The sequence below is a fragment of the Amblyomma maculatum genome, chromosome 6 (genome assembly GCF_055883805.1).
Source record: "Amblyomma maculatum isolate TAMU_Amacu chromosome 6, ASM5588380v1, whole genome shotgun sequence".
Lineage (NCBI taxonomy): Eukaryota > Metazoa > Arthropoda > Arachnida > Ixodida > Ixodidae > Amblyomma > Amblyomma maculatum.
Window position 1 is genome coordinate 175460233 of NC_139349.1, and position 14832 is coordinate 175475064.

The following is a 14832-nucleotide window of genomic DNA, read 5'->3' on the forward strand; positions in this document are numbered from 1 at the left end:
GGTTGCGGTGTCCACAGAAAACAAGTGAGACAGTTACCGCGCCTTTTCCTTCCTATAAATAAATCAGTTAAATCAGGCGAAACGATGAGGCGTCCGTGTGCTGTGCGATGTCAGCGCACGTTAAAGATCCCCAGGTGGTCGAAATTACTCCGTAGCCCTCCACTACGGCTCCTCTTTCTCTCTTTCCACTTTCACTCCCACCTTCCTCCTTCCCTTACGGCGCGGTTGCGGTGTCCACAGAAAACAAGTGAGACAGTTACCGCGCCTTTCCCTTCCTATAAATAAATGTTTTTAAATAAATCAGGGAGCGGAGGTTGCTCAGCTACGGAGCCAGTAGCAGGCCCATGCATTTTCTTTTCCTTCTTCCTACAGCAACAACAACACAACCAGCATTTCATCGAACGCATTAAAGTTCACCGGCGTTCAATAATTCGTCTACAGAAAAGTAAAGGCGCAGTATCTGTCACTCGCGGAATCTCTCTATCATTCTCACTGTAGACAAGGAAAATTATGAAGAGCGTTTCACAATACGGGTTGCTCCATAATGGCAGGCTATCACTGTGACAGGAATGCCAGACCTCCTCGAATTTATTTTCGAGAGAGTATGGAATGCTTTATTGCCATCCAAGAAGGGGCTGCAGAACCTCCCGAATGGCTCTCAATGGTAGAGCCTTTGTTGTCGCTGCCGGAGGTTTATTGCGTCGAGGCCACTGGCTGATCATGACATTCATTCATGTACATTGGCTTCTGTGTCTTTATTCATGTCTTGATCGGAGTTTAAAAAAAAGACATAGAAGTCAATGTATATCAATGAATGTCATGATCAGCCAGTGTTATATCTCTGTCACACGAATATTCCCAATCCTCATTGAACTCGATCTGCATTGAGGCTTTCAAGGAGGATTGACGCATCCGGTTTCGACTCATTTTTCTCGGTAGAAGCCTCGGCGGTCATACAGGCATTGCGAAATCAGGGTGTAGACGAGGCGTACGTGAAAGTGCTGGAAGAGATATATAAAGGGAGCACAGCAACCATTGTTCTGCATAAAGAAAGTAACAAAATTCCCATAAAGAAAAGTGTTAGGCAAGGAGACACGACCTCCCCAGTACTATTCACACCTTGCTTAGTATTCAGAGACTTGGAATGGAAGCAGTTACGGATAACAGTAGATGAAGAATACCTCAGTAATCTGCGATTTGCTGATGACATTGCCTTACTAAGTAACTTAGGGGATGAATTGCAAAGAATGGTTGATGACCTAGACAGGAAAAGTAAAACAGTAGGCTTGAAAATCAATATGAAGACTAAGGTAATGTTCAATAGCCTAGGAAAGGAACAGCAGACTACGTAAGGTAGAGAAGCACTGGAAGTAGCAGGCGGATATATCTATTTAGGACAAGTAGTAACCGCAGATCCGGACCATGAAAGGGAGATAACAAGGAGAATAAGACTGGGATGGAGCGCATTTGGCAAGCGCTCCCAGGTTATGACTAGCTGTATGTGGCTGTAGGAAGAAGGAAAAGAAAATGCCCGGGCTTGCAACTGGCTCTGTAGCTAAGCCACCTCCGCTCCGCTGCATCGTGCGGACAGAATAGAGAAATTAAAGAAGAAAGAAAAAGAAGAGGAAGAAAAAGACGCGCGCCGCAACAGCCGTCGTCCACCACCTAAGCGGTGGCAAGTGTAATGACGGCCTACAACAGATAAAAATTCCGTGGCAGGCTAGCCCCCGCCTCAAGCGGCGGTGACCTACCTGTCGCAGCCCCATCGGGGCCAGGATCAGCCACCCTCCCTGTGCGATGTCAGCGCACGTTAAGATTCCCAGATGGTCGAAATTACTCCGTAGCTCTCCACTACGGCTCTCATTTCTCTCTTTCCACTTTCATTCCCACCTCTCTCCCTTCCTTTACAGCGCAGTTCAGGTGCCCACAGAGCAAGTGTGATAAATACTGCGTATTTTCCTTTCTGTGAACCAATTATTATTATTATCGGAGTTTCGTGTTATGTGTGCCAAAGCCAGGCAATAAAGGAAAAAGAAATCCGATGCGTGGTGCAGTGGTAAGCGCTGGGCTGGGGATTCAAGGGACGGAGGTTCGATTCCCCGGTGGGAGACAAAGTTTATTAATTTATTTGTAAAGTATCAGAGCCGCCGCAAAAGCGTGACACTTTGCTGTCGACAACGATGAGACATTAAAGGCTTTCGCCTTAATAGGCGTTGGGGTGGCAGTTCCTGGCCCTACGGGGCTGGGACTGTAGGTCAACGCCGCTTGCTGTGCGGGCTAGCCAGCCCCCGAATATTCATCTGTTGTAGGCCGTCATTGCAGCTGCCACCGCTTAGGTGGTGGACGACGGGTGTTGTGGCGGCGCGCGTCTTTCTCTCCCTCTTCTTTTTCTTTCTTCTCTATTTTCTCTTCTATTCGCACGAGGCAGCGGAGGCCCCGCCGGGGTGGTGCAGTGGTAAGACGCCCGACGGCTGTGCCGGAGTACCCGGGTTCGAACCCGACCTCGGCGGCTGCGTTTCGATGGAGGCGAAACGAAGAGGCGTCCGTGTGCTGTGCGATGTCAGCGCACGTTAAAGATCCCCAGGTGGTCGAAATTACACCGTAGCCCTCCACTACGGCTCCCCTTTCTCTCTTTCCACTTTCACTCCCATCTGCCTCCCTTCCCTTACGGCGCAGTTGCGGTGTCCACAGAAAACAAGTGAGACAGTTACCGCGCCTTCCCTTTCCTACAAATAAATCAGTTAAAATAAATCAGGTAGCGGAGGTGGCTCAGCTACAGAGCCAGTAGCAGGCCCGTGCATTTCCTTTTCCTTCTTCCTACAGCCACAACAACAACAACAACAACATTCCACAAATTGCCACCTCAACCAGCATTCGCAAACCAATTATTTTCCCACCCTACTCGTCCACCGCATGCACACGTAGCAGTACTCACGGCATTTCGCCTTCTGTGGTTCATCCCCAACCCTCCAACAGATACGAAAAAGCCAGTCGACCCCTATCGTAGGCCCATTACAACGCTGCTGCCTCTCCCTGGGGAGGCTGACCGACTCCATGCTCGAAGGCAAATTCAAACTGACTGCGGTCGGCCTGAGCGCTCGTCGAAGCCATTGGAGCCTGGAGACCGAATTACGCGTCAAGAAATAGTACAATAAAAAGCTGGTTACATAATCCGATCATTAGGCTAGTTCCTTTCGCTCGGTTTTGACCGGCAGACGCAATGACTAACAGGAGTGGGCTAATTACAGATCCGTTTCGGACCGGTGTTTTGATTATATCTTTACGTGATTAGGCCTCAGAGATCTCTCTCATTTTAAACCAGATACGGTTTTCGCGAACGTTTTCTAATGGCGTGGAAACTTGGGCTTGTTAGTTCAGACTTTTATAGGCACCGTAGTAGCGCCACAAATGACATGGATAAGTTTGAAGTTAAATCGCCACTCAAATACAGCCTGCCACAGCAGCGATCACATGTGTCGAGTTCGTCTGCGACGTTTTTGCCAGTTCCTTTGCTCAGGTAGTGATGCTTTAAGCGACAGCATTAAGACGCCTTTATGCAGACAATCCGGCGTCGGAGTTGCCCGCAACGCGAAAAATCCCGAACATGCATCTGGCAAGTGGCATTACCGGGCACTGATTGGTTATGTGACGTCACGCAACCCCAGTGACAAGGGTGTCAATGCAGGAGCTGCCAACTCGGGTTTCTCCTTTGAGATGGGAAGGAAACCGATCCATTCAGTGACCCTCGAGTTAGACATGCCATCCTTATAGGCGATGTAGGCACGCTTGTGCGGCTCGGTTAACGCGGAGTTTTCATACCACATAATATGGTAGCCTACAACTACACGCCAATGAGTATATGTGTGAGAAAATCGGGGGGGTTCTTACTAGGCCGTCGAACCTCCTCTGAACTCTAGGCCGCAAACTCCGAGCTCCCGCGATCGCACACCACGGGCAACCGCAAAGTGGTAATGCGAAGTACGACACAACACAGAACAGGACTTTTGCCCAAGGCCAGATATTTATTGGGTTTTTAAAAAACGCTGGTGATGATCTTGCTGACGACCTTATCCGTTTGGATGGGGACTAGTAGTTGAAGGGCAAGATGGCGCCAACAAAGAAGTAAAGCGGGGAGGTTTTTACCTTGTGTCTTCTCGTTTTTGCGGCTCGCTGTCGTATCTCCTCGGCGGCAGCCGGTTCCCGCCGACCACGGTGCAACTTATCCATTGTTCGTTTTCGGACAATGAGCTTCGCTTGTGCGACGCCTAGCGGTGCGCTCCTGCGCACGGCGAGGGAAGAGGGAAACGTGACGCTATCGAGCAACGCGTTTGGGTTACTCATCCTCGGAGAGGATCTTCGAGGGGACACGCGTCTTTCGCTCTCCTTCGACTAGGCGCGTTCCGCGTCAGTCGCCTCAGAGCTCGGCGAGAGCGGGTGCGTGTGGCGCTCGCTCCGACGAGCTCGTGCGTTCCCGCTCTTGCCGCGCTCTCGTCAGCCTTGACCGTCCCTCACGTATTCGTGCGTCCTGCTCGCCCCCTTCGGGAGTTCAGTCCTCCCTGCTCCAGCCCGCTGGTGCACATTCCCTGGGCCATCGTCCCCATCTCGCTGGCTTCTGCCAACCTTCCTGCTGCCGTGGTGCCCCGGACCCGTACTTCCTTCGCGCACCTCGTAGCTGCTGCGTGAGAGGTGCGACCCAGTGCTGCAATCTACTCCAGGATCACCGGACCCTCACAGTGCTCCCCTTCCGCCCTCGAGGCGTCGACCCAGTGCTGTGCCAGTGATCTGGATTTCCCCGCGGCACACCCCTCGTTGCCTCCGGTCGTCCTGGTGTACTACAGTTGAACTGTAGAGGCATTTCCACGAAGGTGGCCGAGCTCAAGACCCTACTGCGATTTAACAAGCTTCGGGTGTGGGCTATGTTACTACAGGAAACGAACGCCTTGCCATCCATTCCGGGCTTCAGCGGCTACGTGTCTCCTTCAATGACCGACCGTCGCGTGCAGACTGCTTCTCCCCCGAAAAAGGCGGCGGTATATGTGAAAGCGCGTATTCCTCATGTGCGCCTTTCTCTCGAAAACTGGTGCACATCATACCAAGAGGTAGTAGCAGTTGCTGCGAAATTTTTGAAAGGAACCGTTGTTCTTGTTTCATATTACATTCGACCAGCTGGAGGCGCACCTTCCCGTATTAATCTTGGCTGGTTATTAAGTGTTCGTCGGCAATACCCCGGGTGTCTAATTTTAGTTGGAGGCGACTTTAACGCCCCTCACATGGATTGGGGGTATCCGACTGCAAGCCCTCGTGGTAGGCGTGTGCGGGACGCCTTCACTGATGCCCTGTTTGTTCTGCTTAATCACCCTAGGACAGCAACACGGCCTGTGCGTCACATACGTAGTGCTGCCTATGCTCCAGACTTGACGTGGTGGTTGGGCGCAGGAACTCCCTCATGGCACATGGAACCAGAATGCTGGGGAAGTGATCACCACCCTATCCTCATCGGTCTCCATCCCTCCCGTCTCCGCCTTTTACGCCGCAAATGTTCTGTGATAAACTGGGACAGCTTTCGCTCATGTCTCGACAGTATGTCTTCAGATTCGCCGTCACTCTTTATTGACCGTATACAGAGAGCACTAAACAGCGCTACGACTACTACCTGGATTGATGTAGGTCGACCGGCACCAGATCTCGGCCTGCTTAACTTGTGGGCAGCCCGCCGTCAAGCTGAGCTGGCTGCTACGCGAGACCCTACTTCGGGGCAGGCACGTACACGACTGAATTATCTTACTGCGAAGGCTCGGAGATATGAACGCGATCTCTCGCGACGCCAGTGGTATGCATGGTGTCAACAATTTTCTGATAAATCATCGAATGCCTCACTCTGGCGAACGTTTCGTGCAATGGAACACGGTCGTCGTTCTACTGACGCAGCAGCAACAGCATGCTTTGCGGCTAATCTGTCACCGGGCGATTTCGCCAAAGAAGCTGCTCGAACATTTTTCCCAAAATACGATATACTGCCTCATTCAGCTGTAAATCTTAATTTGGCAGGTATCCCTGCAGATGCATGGAAACTACCATCTGCTGCCGACGCAGATGGAATTGCGAGCCTCTTTTTGATGTGCGAGCTGCTGGCTGCTTGACGATGCGAAACGGAAAACAGCGCCCGGCCTGGACAAAATTCAGTATGAGGTTTACAAGAACCTCAGTACTGCTGCACTTCCTCAACTACTAGACACCATAAACAAAGTGTGGCTTGATGGTGTCGTAACCGAGAGCTGGAAAACCGCTGTCGTGGTCCCTATTCCCAAACCTGGGAAGCCTCCAACGCACCTCGCCAACTTACGACCAATCTCCTTAACATCAACGCTTTGCAAGCTCGCAGAGAAAATGCTGGCCACACGACTTTCTTGGTGGCTTGAACAGCACGGTTTTTATCACCCTGCTCAAATTGGATTTCGTCCATACATATGTACAGAGGACGGGTTGGCTGTCTTGGCATCAGCAGTTCTATCATCTACCCGCAGCCGCAATGTACGTACCATATTAGCAATGGACGTTGAAAAGTCATATGACAACATCAGTCATGCTGCAATCTTGAATGCCACTGACATGCTTCATCTCCCTCCGAGAGTACGCACTTTTGTCGCATCATTTTTGGACGGAAGAAAATTTGCAATACGACAATGTTGGTTCATTCGTTTCACTACGTCTCAGACGTTGTTCAATATTACTTTCATCCCATTGGCGTGGCGCTTACATGATATCCCTGAAATCAAGTTTTTGCAATACGCAGATGATATCACGGTACGGAGCACTCACCATGATCTTCTCACTCAAGAGGCCGCCCTTCAGGCAGCATTAGATGTAACCTCTGATTACGCATCCTCCATTGGCCTTCAACTTTCTGTGTGTAAAACGTCATACACGTCAGTCGCCAACCGCTGAGGACGCCGTAAACTTACCTCAAATCCAATTCGTCTCTCTCTATCAGGCACCCCAATACAAGAAAGTTCGAGCCTGAAAATTCTGGGCTTAACAATTCACCAATCAGGATCAGCGACTGCTTGGCTTTCTCAGGCAAAAAAGCAAGCACTTCAAACTACGAGTTTAATAAGAAGAATTGCACCTAAAACGGGTGGCACTGGCTCGTCTGTTGCACGCCAGTTAGTAAGGGCGGTTCTGCAGCCACGTATTGTTTATCAGGCCCAGTTCCAGCATCTTACAAGGGCACAATGGGATCGCCTGGAAGCCGTAAATCGAGAAGCTATGAGGACCATAACATGCCTTCAACGAATCACACCGGTCGTAGCGTTACAGGAGAATGCGCCGCTCAACACCATCGATGAACTGGTGCAGCAGCGCCGTGATGCTCGTAGACTCAAGGCCACTTTGTCACATTCCACGCAAGCACTGAGTGCGTATGCAACGTCACACATTATTCTTCAGCCACATGCGCCCAGTTCTCCCTCCCTGGAAATTTATACAGTTCGGAGACAACAAGCCAACTGACATCCGCAGACCGACGTCTGCCAACTCGGCATCGTTGCTACGCCAGAAATTTGAACAGCTAGATACTCACCTGCCTCAAGATTCCATAGTAGTGTACGTGGATGAAAGCCTGCAAGGCTGTGAAGCCAAAACGGCAATCTACTGTCCACGGAGACCTAGCCTGAATCAGACAACTACATTTCAGCTTTCGGAACCACTTACATCTTTCTGCGCTGAGCTTGTGGCAGTTCAGGAGGCACTCTGCTCCGTGACTTCAATAACCATGCTCCCTACAGCCCACGTTGTCATCCGCACTGACGCACTTCAAGCAGTACGTCTGCTCCGACGTGTCAGCCGCTGCCCTAAAATTTGCCAGGACATCCACCAGCTTGCGGCGCGTATCCCACAATCAATACGCATTGAGTGGGTCCCACGGGATCTGCTGCCTTCCCAAAGTCAAGCTGATTTTGCAACCCGCCTCGTGAACCAAGACGCATCAATCCCACGGCTTCTCGAAGTTGAAGACGCTACCCTCCTCTTATCAAGAAAGGAGCACCTCCGGCGCCGCACACGTGCACTTATCCCTCCGTGTGCGATATCCCTTCCCCGCGGTCTCACCCGTGCAGAGGAGGTTGCGCTTAGGAGGATCCGGGTCGGTGTTGCCCTTACACCAGCTGTAACTAGGACGTGGTCATACTTCCAAAATTTATATCCTCGCCCAGGATGTCCGATCTGTAACAACGAAGATGTCGAGGCAGACATCCACCACTTGCTGTGGGACTGCCCAGCACTCAAGCCAACACGAATCCGGCACCTGAGCATAGCTGGCCTATCAGCAACCAATCCTGCCTCATACGTCACTTGGACGCAAGGACCTCATCATCGCTCCCTTCTGGACTTCATAAAATCAGCCAACCTTTTTCCATTCATTTAATCATTCATTCATCCTTCATCTCATACCCTACTGATGTCCTGAGACAATAAATATCGACTAAAAAAAAGTAGACGACATACTGAAGTGCGGCATAATTAGAGAATCCTGCAATCCATGTCGCCTCCTGTGGTCCCAGTTATGAAGAAGGGTGAATCAATACTCTTTTTTACTGAATATCACCGCCTCAACAAAATTACTCGTCGAGATGTGTCCCCCCTTCCATGAATATGCGATGGATTAGATTGCTTTCAAGGCAAAAAGTTCTTTTCCTCCCTGGATTTGCGCTGAACCCATGACTGCAACTGATCGTGCGAGGATCGCCTTTGTCACCCCGGATGGAATATATGTTGTAGCGGCTTGTGCCGCAGATTTACACGGACTGCCAAGCACTCAAGAAATCCCCCTTTATTTCAACATGCAGTCACATATACACGGAACGACACTGGTGCCTCTGGCGGCAGTTGATCACGAACTAGAACCGAAAATAAATATGCAACACACTCCCTTTCTTATAACAACAGCTACATGGGTTAGCAATTTAGTAGTGTTAGTACGTCAGTGCTCGTTTACCAAATTATATTTACATTAACGACAACGTGCTTGTCCTATGCACTTAGTACAAAGTATATAAAAAAAAGAGAACAAGTTACACCTCCAATAATGTCCATATCTTTCAAACTCGGCAAACTCAACACTCGTGCGGAGTGTGACAAGTTCATGTTCACTACAGCACAACGGGTCCTTCTGCACTTAGTGTCCGCAGCGATCTGGGGGTCGTTTGTTCTTTGATGGCTGTAGCCTACGCTGTAGTCCCGATGCTTCAGAAAACCCACTGGCAGCAGGCGAAGTCTCTTCCGGCTCACAGCAGGTCACTGGTGGCATAGGCGGATGCACCGCCGCAGCAACAGCTGAAGCTGAAGTCCCGGTTGGCGCTTCTGAAACGGGTCCCTCCATGGTATGTGTTGAGCTGCTTTCCCTAGCGGTATCATTTGTACCATTCCTTTCACCCCGCCCACAAAAGGATGCCGAAGCTGGTGGCATCCTCGACAACTTCGAAGCGTTCCACGTTTTTCCATCATCAAGGTGGAAAAAAGATTGCCCCTGCTTTCTTATCACTTTCCTTGGACAGCTAAAAGCCAGGTCACCTTTAAAGGCAGTGGTAGGTCCCCGTACCCGTACAAGGTCACCAACATTCACTTTGGTTTGCCTTGCGGCCCTGCGAGCGTCTGTGTAGAGTTTGCTAGATTGTTGATTTTGCTTCAACCGCTCGCGTAGGCGGTGGAGTTCAGAATTAGCGTCAGTCGAAAATATGGCTGACGGGTGCCCAACCACATCAAGCCGAGTTCTTAGCAGACGTCCATGCAGGAGAAGTGCTGGGGCAACTGCAGTTGTATTATGCGGCGTGCAACGATAAACGCCCAAGTATTCGGTTACCGTTTGGCGTAAGGGACGCTGCTCGAGTGCAGCTACTTACACAAAGCTTTTAAAAACTCTGTTAAACCGTTCTACTTGCCCGTTTGCTTGCGGGTAGTATACGGACGAATGCCGCAAGCGGATGCCGCGATCCTGCAGAAAAGCTTGGAACTCTCGAGATGAAAAGTGTGGCCCGTTATCGCGAACAATTTCTTCTGGATAACCATCACGTGCGAACACTGACACCAAGAAGCTCGTGACTGTGCGTGTTGTGGCTTGGTTGCAAAAATATACCTCAGGCCACTTAGAAAAGTAGTCGACCAGCGTGATCGCATATCGGAAATCGTGTGGCGCTCTCTCAAATGGGCCAACAATTCCAAAGTTTATTCATATATATTCAAAGAGCGGGTTGACCCTGAATGCAAAGAGTGTGGCGTCGACGCTACTTTAGACCACATTACATGGGGGTGCGCGGCCTATCCGCCACCCGCCGATTTGCTGCCAGCTCCATCTCTGGAGGAGTGGGAGGCCGTGCTGCGCTGCTCGGACCCGGCCATCCAGGCTCGGGTCACTGAGTGGGCCGAAGAGATCGCCGACAGGACGCAACTGGCGGCCATCTGGCGCGGTCAGCAATCAAACTGAACCTCTTAAAGCCGATGAAATAAATGTTTTCCCATCCATCTATCCATGCCCAGCTTTAGCCCCGGTTCCTTTGGTAAGGGGACCGGGTTCAATGGTGCAGCCATAACCTTCGTGTTTTTGTCCGCTGCCTGGCATATACTACATGTTTGGATACCTAGCTCGACTTGCCTGTCCATGGCTGGTCGCCACAATTTTTCTCGCAGACGTGCTTTCGTTCGAACAATTCCAAGGTGAGCCTCATGAGCAGCGGTAATTATCCGCGGTGTAAGTGATGCGGGAACCACAAGGCGTTCGTCCCGCAAAATTAAATTGTCCACCACTGAAAGTTCATCGCGAAGTTGGAAGAAAGGTTGAAGCTCACCCGGTAGAGATGTGTGCGTAGGCCACGACGATTCAATGTAGGCCTTGATTTGTTGCAGTGTGCCGCCTTCCGACGGGACCTGTTCAATGTCTTCCCTCGTAATGCAAGAAGATACAAGGGCACCTGATACAGTTTCATCTGGCAAAGTCTCTTCTACCTAAGGAGATGACTCAGGGAGACGAAAAAGCGTATCTGCTACTCGATTTTGCGAGCCCTTCTGGTACTTTACTGTATAGTTGTACTGCAGTAGGCACTCCGCCCACTGTGCTATCCGCAAAGGACACCTTTCTGACCCTTGAGTTGAAAGCAATGCGACCAAGGCTTGGTGGTCAGTAAGCAACGTGAAATGGCGTTCCCACAAGTAAACATGCCACCTCTCGCACGCCCAAACACACGCAAGTGCTTCGCGTTCTCCTACTGATTATCTCTCTGCGGATGAAAGCGCTCGAGAAGCAAAGGCGATAGTGTGCAGTTCCTCTCCATCCACCTGTTGGAGAACCGCTCCAAGCCCACAGTCAGACGCGTCAGCGGAAACAACAACGGGAAGGGTGCATCGAGCATCCGCAGGACTGTGCTGGAACGCATGTGCCTCTTTGATCTTTCGAAAACTGGAGTCTACCTAGCCAGACCCAACCAAATGGTTGTCCGTTTCGAAGAAGAACACGCATCGGTTCAACCATATCGGCAAAGTTGGGAACGAACCTAGAGCAGTATTCGACCTATCCAAGGAACGATCGAAGGCTGGCTGCATTGATGGGTGCCGGCGTATCCTTGATGGAAGCAACCTTTTCCTCCAGTGGAACATTACCACTTTCTGTGATCCTGTGACCCAAAAATGAAAGTTCCTGCGTATTGAAGATACATTTCCTGTTCAGCTTGAGTCCTGCCTTTTTAATGCGTTTAAGTACTGCTGCAATGTTATCTATGTGCTTCTTCCGGCCCCGCCCGAAGACTATAATATCATCTGTATAGAAAAGCACGCCCTTATATCCCTGCAGGATTTTGGACATCATACTCTGAAATGCAGAATGCGCGGAAGCCAGCCCGAAGCACACTCATTTAAAACGAAAGAGGCTTTCGTGAGTTAGAAATGCGGTCAAATCGCGACTCGCAGGGTGAAGCATGACCTGGTGGTAAGCTGAAGCGAAGTCTAGCTTAGAAAAATTTGTTGCCCCCACTAGACTATGCTCTTCTGTATGAGGAAAGGGAAAACTGTCTGCTACGACAGCTTTGTTTGCTCGTCAAAGGTCTACACAGAGGCGAATAACTCCCTCTTTCTTTTTAACGACCACAATGGGTGACACCCATTCAGATGCCTCCACCCTCTCTATCACGTTCATGTTTTTCCATCCAACGGAGCTCTTCCGACGCCAATGGTCGCAGTGAAAGCGGAAGGCGCCGAAGTTTTGATTGGACTGCTGCACTGTGGATCGCGTTTTGACGTGGTGCACAAAACATACTGTGAGTCTAAGGCCTAGATTGAAAAGAGATCCAAACTCTTCAACTAATTCCTTTGGGAAGTTAATGTCCTGCACGGCTTTCGACGAGTCAGAGCGCTGTTCCCTTCGATAATTAGACGTTAGCATCGTTTAAGGGCATTGAAGAGATGGCCCATCAGTCTGTAGACTTAGCGCCTTGATGGCATCAATACCGAAGAGTGAGGTGCCCTGTTCTACAACATAGAAAAGAAGGCTTGATGTGCAAGCTTTGTACGTAACGTCAGCGAAGAAACAGCCACGAACCGGAATTGGCTGTTTTGAATAGTTTAGTAAGCGAACCGTTGGGGCAAAAGTAAGTGGTCTTCAAAATGCTACTCGAAAAGGTTCTCTGTAACAATGGATACCGATGACAAGAATCTACAAGTAAAGTTATGTCCGTATGGCCAATCGAAACTGTGACGTGGACTGCGGAGCAAGCGGCCGTCGTCACAGCCAGAATGCTCAAAACTTCTTCGCTAGGAGAATTTTGGCTCTATCTCACGAACCAGAGTGGAGCCTCGTTTCTTGCAAACAGAGAGGAAGTAACCCATGACGCCGCAATAATGATAACGCTTACTTTTGGCTGGACAGCGAAATGATGCCGAATTGTGCCGAGATGAACCGCAGCGGTAACAATACGATTGTGACTGCTTCAAGCTCTCGTCGGAATATGGTGTGCGCGTAGGAGTGTTTCCACAAGTATTTATACTTCCAACATCTGTAGAAGGAAATTCTTGCAGATCATTGTACGCCTGCTCAAACTGCCTTGCCAGTAGTACCGCTCTAGCGAACGAAAGAGACTATCCTTCAAGGAGAAGACGTTCGCGCAAGCTCCGAGACGAAATACCCGCCTCAAACTGCTCACGCTGCGAATCTTCTTCAACAGGAAACGAGCATTTAGCAGAAACTCCCGTAATCCAGTGATGTACTCATTCACTGATTCACCAACTTGTTGGACGTGCCTACTAAAACGATGCCGTTCCGGAACAACATTGCTTGTTGCCGAAAAATGAGCATGCAGAGCGGCCACTGCGATATCATACGATGATACTTCAGGCCTTCCGTCGCATGTGCCCTTGCTATCTCCCGATGCTTTATCAGTAGCAATTTGCTCACCGAGCATGGCGTTGTCCAAAGATGGGAGGGTGTAAAATATGCGCTGACCTTCTACGCCGAGACTGTGAAGAAGTAGCGCCTTGGACGATCCGGCGTGAAGTCGGAGGCACCCGAAGCAAGCAGGTAGTTCTCGAAGATGCGCAACCATTGCGGCCATGCAGCAGCAGGTCGGCCAGGCGCGGGCAGGAACGGGGGCGGCGGCGTGAGCCCCGAAACACTCATGGCGCCGGAGAGCAAGCGGCGAAAGTCACGCCCCCGGAATCGGCCAATCCTCGTCGCCAATGTTGTAGCGCCGTGTGCCGCAGATGTACACGGATTGCCAAGCACACAAGAAATTCCCCTTTATTTCAACATGCAGTCACTTATATACACAAAGCGACACTGGTGCCTCTGGCGGCGGGTGATCACAAACTAGAACCGAAACTAAATATACAACACTGTATGAATTCAACGTTATGCCATTCAGACTATGTAACGCCCCAGCCTAATTCAAAAGAATGATGGACACCGCACTGCGCAACATCGAACAGAACACCTTCCTGTGCTATCTGGATAATATCAACGTCTTTTCAACTGGCTTTTTCATCCACCTGACCGGCCTTCGCCAGGTCCTCACTTGTTTCGCACGCACCGGTCTCCGACTCAATCTCAAACAGTGCCGCTTCGGTGCCCACCAGCTAACGACACTCGGACATGTGTGTAAATATGGAGTTATCTGCATGATCCCGATAAGGTACGTGCCATTGCTGACTTTATCTAACGAACCTCTCTCAAAGAACTGCGGCTTTCTTCGTTTTGTCCAGGATTTCGCATCAATCCATAGCCCCCCTTGCACAGCTAGCTCCTGAAAAACACCACTAACTTCACTTCTTCGACACGAACCTGCGATGGTGCATTTACGACGCTACGCCATGTTTTGACGTCACTGCCAATCCTTCGTCATTACGACCCTACTGCCACCACGGAACTCCACACCGATGGCAGCGGTGTCGGCTTCGGTGCGGCCCTCGTTCAGCGTAAGCCCAGCTTCTCCGAATATGTTGTCGCCTACGCCAGTCATGCTCTTACAAAAGCTGAGTCAATTACTCCGCTACCGAAGAGGAGTGCTTCGTAATAGTTCGGTGCCACCTCAAAGCTCCGCCCTTAGTTGTACGGCAGCTCCTTCGAAGTAATTACAAATCATCATGATCTCTGCTGCTCGATTCCCTCAAGAATCCGCCTGGCCATCGTGGCCCTTGTGCTGGCAGGCTCTGTGACACCGACGCTCTTTCGGTCAACGGTGGCCTCGCTCTCACCAACGTTCCCCTAGCCCGAGGCTTCACTGACAACCCTAACCATCGAGGATATGCCATGATATAGCATCTCCAACCTGCCCAACAAACCTGAAGGCTACACAAAAG